This window comes from Anabas testudineus, chromosome 16 (genome assembly GCF_900324465.2).
Source record: "Anabas testudineus chromosome 16, fAnaTes1.2, whole genome shotgun sequence".
Lineage (NCBI taxonomy): Eukaryota > Metazoa > Chordata > Actinopteri > Anabantiformes > Anabantidae > Anabas > Anabas testudineus.
In genome coordinates, this window is record NC_046625.1 from 15,052,488 (window position 1) to 15,059,432 (window position 6,945).

Genomic DNA, 6,945 nt, shown 5'->3' on the forward strand with positions numbered 1-6,945 from the left:
CACTTAGCGTATTACCAGTATGTGTGTGTGTGTTAACCAGTATCATATCCATGAGATCCACTCATTTCCATAACAGAAATCATAAATGAATGAATGGAAAAGGGAACTGATAACTGTTGTGTTGATGGTAACCACAGACTCTGAAAGTTGAAAGACACAGAGATGTGTTTTTGAACTTTTTGAACAAAGGCTTCTACTCATTTATGCAAATAAGGCACACTTGTAGGTCATTTTCAAAGAGACAAAGAACCCATAATGTTACAAACAGAAAAAGAACCCATAAAAACCCTGTAATGCACATTTGAGTATTTCTGATTCAGGTACCATGCTCTGCGTGCCTTGTTTGATTAAAGATACAGTATGTTATGTTTTTAAAAATATTTTTAATATATTGTCCTATAAATATCCTCGAAAACTAAACTAAATTAGATTTCACTCTTGTCTAAGTGGATATGTTAAGGCACATCTACATTAAACTAAAATAAAATTTCAAAACATGGGAATATTTGCATCTACTCCGTCTAGTAAAAAGACTACAAATTTCCAAACAACGAAACTGTATCACAGCATCATTATTTCATGTTCCCATCATTGTACATCAGAATACATTTACAGTGCACATGCAGTCAGCTTTGATCAAGTGATATCATCATAAATCTCAGTTCAGTTTCCTCCTGCTCTCTGTCGTCACTTATGTTGTGTATAAATACAGCAGATTTTATAGCTGTTCTCATGTACATAATTTCTCTTTCTGTGGTTAGACAATGCAAACATTGTCAGTCAGGCTGTCTGTCTCCCACCTTATCTGTTACAATTCCTCCCTCTGGCCCTGTCTGTTTGTTATGTTTTGTTTTGTTCTGTGTCTCATCCTCCTGCCACACACCCACATATGGACTTCCTCTTCCCCCACTCTCAACACATTGGACTAATTGACTCATTCAGTTCACCTGTACATCGCTCCATTTTATAAGAACCCCTCAGTCCTCAGGTCAGTGCTGGTTTGTTGCTTCATTCATGCTCATTGACATTCATTCATTGCTCACTCGTGCTGAAAACTTCCACGCCACTCCTTTGTCAGTTTGTCACTCAGCTTTTTCGGATCCCCCTGGACTACACTTCAGTTTGTTGGACATTGTTTTTGTTTGTGAGTTTGTATGTTGTCTGCCTTTTGCAGTGCATTTTCCGTTGTCACTTTGTCTTGTTAGCTTTGTCTGTTTGTTCCCGCATCGCCTGCCTTCAGCAGTGAATTTTGTTTGTTACTTTGTTCATCTAGTTTGTCTGATAGTTCTTGTCCACGTCAGTACGTAGTTTTCAGTTGTCACTTTGTATGTTTGTTTAGGGTTTTGTTTGTACTTCACCACCGTGTTTTCGGGTCTCTTTTTTTTGATACTTTGTTGGTGTGTGTTGGTTCCCTGTGTCCCCTGCCCTCTTGTTAATAAATATACTTTTGTTGGTACCCGTTGGTCCGTTCGTAACATTACCAGCTGTTCTACTGCTACTGTTCAGTACAGTCCATCCTTATATTGATGTGATGGCTGACATTATTTATCTCTTACAACACACAACAAACAACAACACCAGTTGTTGGTTCCACTTGGCCTGAAAAGGCTTGTTATGTGGAAAAATGAAAGGGGTGTGTGAGTAGATGCAATATTCACACAAGCTCTCTTACCCCCATTAGCTTGGGTAGTTAACTGTGGCCTTCCTGGTGGATGGGTGAAGTGGTCTTGATTTTCTGTGGATGGATCAAAGGGCAGCATCATTTTTTCTATCACCTATCTTCTCTTTCCAAAATGTGCACGTCGTTGTCATCAAATCCTTTGTGCCTCAAATAAAGGTACATACCTGATTCTGATCCAGAGGTGTGGCCCCCTCCTGTGTTTTGGGCTGTCCTTCTGTTCAATGGCTGTTCAGCTTCTCCAATATAGACTTCTGAAAACTCCTCACTGTATTAAATCATGTATCAGATATTGCTCCAGTTGTGCTTTCAGACCAGGCCTAGAGTATTAATTTGACATCACCTGACAACTTTCCTCATACTGAAAGAACTATTTGGATGAGTAGTGAAATGTGACCTAACAACAAAGAAGTCCAATTGCCATGACGCAACTTCTAGTTAACCTCACCTGGATGACTGAGAATCTTCACCGACAAAAATAGGTAAACTAAATGTAATTGAATCTGTACTGTGCCTAATTATCTCAAAGGCCAGTACTTCATTATTTTAATAGTTCTACTGTAAGTCTGTGAAGTAAGGTGACCTTAGTGCAAAACGTTTTCAGGAAACCCAGGCCACACCACTTTAATCTGTGTTGTACAGATGTAGAAGAAGCATGTTGCCTTGTTAGGGTTCTTGACCTTCTCATATTCGCCTCTCCGCCTTCCTGCGGTCCACCTCAGAGTTCTTGTTTCAGGATATTTTTCACTGCTCGGGCCCCTCAGATGGAAATCACAGTGGACAAGTCTTTATTTTACTAACTGATGAAAAAAGCCTCAACAGGATAATGAAATGACGACTGTGGGGCAAAGATATAGAGAAAACATGGACACATGGAGGGGTGAGGCAGATTAGAATGAAGGTGTAGAAGAAAAGGGAAGTGAGGATGAGAGGATGTGATGAAGGCCTGAGTAATTCAGTGAGAGACTGTGTGGACTATCCAGGGAGGCAGTAGAACAGAGAAACGGTGGGCAAGGCTTGAAAAAAGGATGAGGGTTCTAGCAGACCTTGCGCCCAGTGTTGGAAGTCTTGCCAGTCAAAGCAGTGAGTCACTTGTGACCTTGAGTGAAGAAATAACAGCAGAGGGATCCCTGGACTTCCACGGCAGCTGATGTGGTCACCTTGTTTTCTCTGGTGAGGTTTCTGAAAATGATTTAAGGGAAACTCTTCTAGGCTTATGAACTGCGTGGTGTTGAGAGTGACGCATGCAGCAAGGTTCATTCTCAGGAGATGTTTGCAGGGAGAGTTTTCAGAGTACTCTCAGGATCCATTTAATTAGTAATTGATATAACTCTAGTCTATTGTGAGGTTTATCTAAGTATTTTCTGTTGAATATGTCAGTAGTATATGAGATATATGAGTATTTCACTTGGCATGGAAGGTTGTGTGACAGCACGTTGGTGTAGTTCTTGGATTTCATTCATCCATTCTGCAGAAAGAAGTCACATAATAATAGGTCCCATCTCCATTATTAAGAGTGAACTGCAATGCTGCGTCCTCGTATCAAATGTCCAGGAGTTGTTGTAATGTGTTTGTCAGATTTATATCAAGGCGAGTATTGTATTGTTATAGTATATGATATGACCATGTCCACAATTTTTACTTGACCTTGAACTTCCTTAGTGAAGCACCAGCGTACAAAATATGAACTACTTCACCTTCCTGCCCCTGGTTGGCAAGCTAATAACTGGCATTGGAATTGATTAAACAATTTGAATGCCAAGTTTTGTAAAGCAAAACTTCAGATAGAGAGAATGAAATTGTTTCATAAAGCAGAAGGAGTTGGTTGTCACTGCAATATGCTTTTTAAATCATGGTGCTATTGTAGCTACTGGTCATTAAAACATTCCTGTGAACCAGACCGTGGATTATGCACAGATAGGAATTTAGATTCAGGTTAGAAGTAGTGATATTTCTGAGCTCCATACAGTCAGGTGTACGGTAGAGAGGAGCTTTTTCACTGACAATTCTTTGCTGGGAAACTGCTGGACACTGTAAAAGAAACTCTCAGTTGCTACTACAAGGATGTATTTTACAGTTTTTTAATAATTTTGCCACCAGCGGGGGAAAAGTGAGGGTCAGGGAAAGTCAACAGACAAGAGGCAACAGCCTGCTTCCCTGTTTGTCCAATTCGTTTCATGTGAGAAGCTCTGAATGTGTGTATTTGTGTCTAATGTTTACTGTCCAAAATGAGCACATGGCAAAGGCAAAGTTCTTAGTCACCAGCCACAATATACAGTGGCGCACACCCAAAGTAAAGATGGATTTACTGTGCAGCTACTGTACTTTACACTGTACAGCACAAGGCCTCAACCCTGGTGACCTCAGTAACACCTCTATAAAGCAACCAGAGTAAAAATAAAACACATGCCATAAGCAAAGAGGAAGTCGATTTTGGCTGCAATCCTCCAATCTCACACATAATTTTGGAATATGTCTGTTTCATTAAGAAATATTTATTACTCCCCACAACCAAGAACAGATTTTCCCCAGGGCAGACAAGAAATCACAGAGTTTGTACAGGATGATCAACTAAGTGACAAGATCTGGTACAGTAACACATTTCCTAACAAGATTACGAGGCGCTGAAGTGAAAGCAGCAAGCATTCAAAACAACAATCAAGTGGAGGGATAAACATGGTTAAAACAATACCATGTTCACATACTGGCAAATCCTACAAACACAAATACCTGTATATTAATATTCATGTAACTCGTGTAATTTAAATCCAATTCTGTAACTTGCTTTTTTTTTTTTACATATAATGCAAAGTATGTTCATTCAGTAATTGCATAATCAGGAATTGTCAATGGGGTTTCCACTTGACTTGCAGATGTCTTTTTCCATCATTATCTCTGTGGGTATTTTCTGTCTCCTGCAGTGTCTGGTTACCTTGGAAAAGATGACAAAGAGCAAGTAGCCTCTGAAATAACAGCATGTTTTCCTGCTCTCTCCCCGGGATGCCGCTGGCATGCAGGCCACCAGGCTTTCCCAGCATCGAGCACTTATGCTCAACTCAAAAAAAAAAAAAAAAGAAATGGTGTGCCTGCTTGTCTGCATTCAAGTGTGTGTCGAGGAGTGTGTGGGTGGGCGTAAGTGGTGTGCATGACATCAGTGGGCGAGCGGCTATTAAAACAATTACTACAGAAGGTGAGTGTGTGGATGCACAGTGATAGTGTGTTTGGAGTAGGACCAGGGAACATTTTGTGTAAATATTCATGAAGATATTTAGCTTTTGCCCAGTATTTCTTCCCATTTTACTGTCAGATACATCATACGTTAACATACTGGTCTGAGTCACTGAGCACATATTTCTGCATTTAGACAGATTTTTTTATAATCCCTGTATAAACATTACAGCATAATGCTGACAGCAGTCCCAGGTTTAATATTCTTATAATCACTATTACTATGAATGCAAAAGTATGCAGGATACAAATCAGGAATTTCTTTTGGCAACCAGAAACACACTACTACTAAAAAAAAAAAAGCATCGATTATGCTTTACTGAAGAAGGCAACAACATAAATGGAAGAAACTTCAACTGATTCTTGGCAACAGAGTCAGCCTTTTCTGAGCTAATAACACGAGACATTTCATGGAAAAATTAGGTGTCAGATATTGCAACAGGAATTCCAACAAGCAACACAATACATGCACAGTTTCATTATTATGAGTCACACGCCAATAAAAAAAAAACTGTGGAAAATTAAACCACTTTGAAGTAATTCTGTTGACTTCATACAGTAGGAATCACCTGACTCTTGATAAATGCCTTTGTTGGTCAAAATGCATGACTATACATGTTATTACCAAACCACCAGAAGAGAGAAAGAAATAGGAGGAAGAAAGTTGGCATGGTGGAGATGAGATGGATCTTTTGTGACGACCGCAATCGACAACGAATAATAGCCTGGTTTACAATGGCCAATTTGGGAAATAAACTGACTTTGCTTTTCCCTCCAAAGTAAGCACAACAGAGGGGTTGTATTCAGCCTGTTTCATTGTCTGACTGCCCGTGGCGCTTGTATCTTCCAGCAATGTCGTCACCTTCCCCCAAATCTCAGCAGTTAAGTTGGTGAGTAAAGAATTATCAAAACCCAGGTCGTAAAAAATGATGTGGCCGTCCTGATTTCACGTCCTTATTCATACCAGCATGTACTGTAGGAGGCCCAGGGGAAGACACAGCACTTCCAGTCAACTTTTCTCCTTCAATTACAACCAATTATACTTGTTTGCTTTTGTAACAAGATGTACTTGACTGCTACATTATACTGAAACGTAGTCACAGACACTTTTTTGTACATGTTAAATTACCAGTCAGCAAGGAGTAAGCGCTAAATCCACTGATGGGTTCACTGCCAGTAAACGAAGGGTTCAAAACTATATTTGTCTGAGCTGGGGTCTGACTGACTGGAAATGGCACCGAGGAAACAGTCGAATCCTTCAGGGGGGGAGAAATTGATAGGTGCACCGATAGAAAAATGCCACAAAATGAGCTCGAGAGAAAGGGGAAAAAGGAGATAGTAGAGAAATTAGAGGAGGAAAATAAATACAAGAAAGGTTAATCTGATCTATAGATCTCAATTCAAAGATGACAAATACAGAAAAAGAGATCAGTGGAGACAGGGAGTATATAAATATTAATGAATGTGTTCCTTTGGGCTTTCACCACATCGTGCTGTATTTGTTTAACAGAGCCTGTCAGGAGGAGAATTATGTTAACCTTCATCCCCATTCATCCACGGGAGGTTTTCTTTTCAACAAGGTCTCCCCCTCTGACCACAGCAGTGGTCTGCTGACGGTCACGCTGCGGCCAAACTCTCGAGCCGCTCGACTTTCTTGGAAGCGTCATCACAACCACATGAAGTGGGATGAGGGAATACCATATCGTACTGTTAAAAGACGAGGAGGATCTGTGTGAGGCATGTGCGCATGCAGGGCAGGCAGGCAGGCAGGAAACATTTACACTAACACACACACACACACACGCATACACAAAACCTGAGCGGACAAATGACGGCAGCAGGAAAAGGTGGGATGGGAATCATCACCAGAACAGCTGCCTGCCAGGAATAGTATCACCACCGTGCGTACATGTGTGAAAGCGAGGGAGGAAGAAAAAGAAAGAAGATGTCCTCGTGACCTCGTGTCCGGGTTGAAAATGTGTCAGTTGCATGTCTGATTGCTGTTATTTACTCAAATGATTTTGCGTTCTCTTATTAAT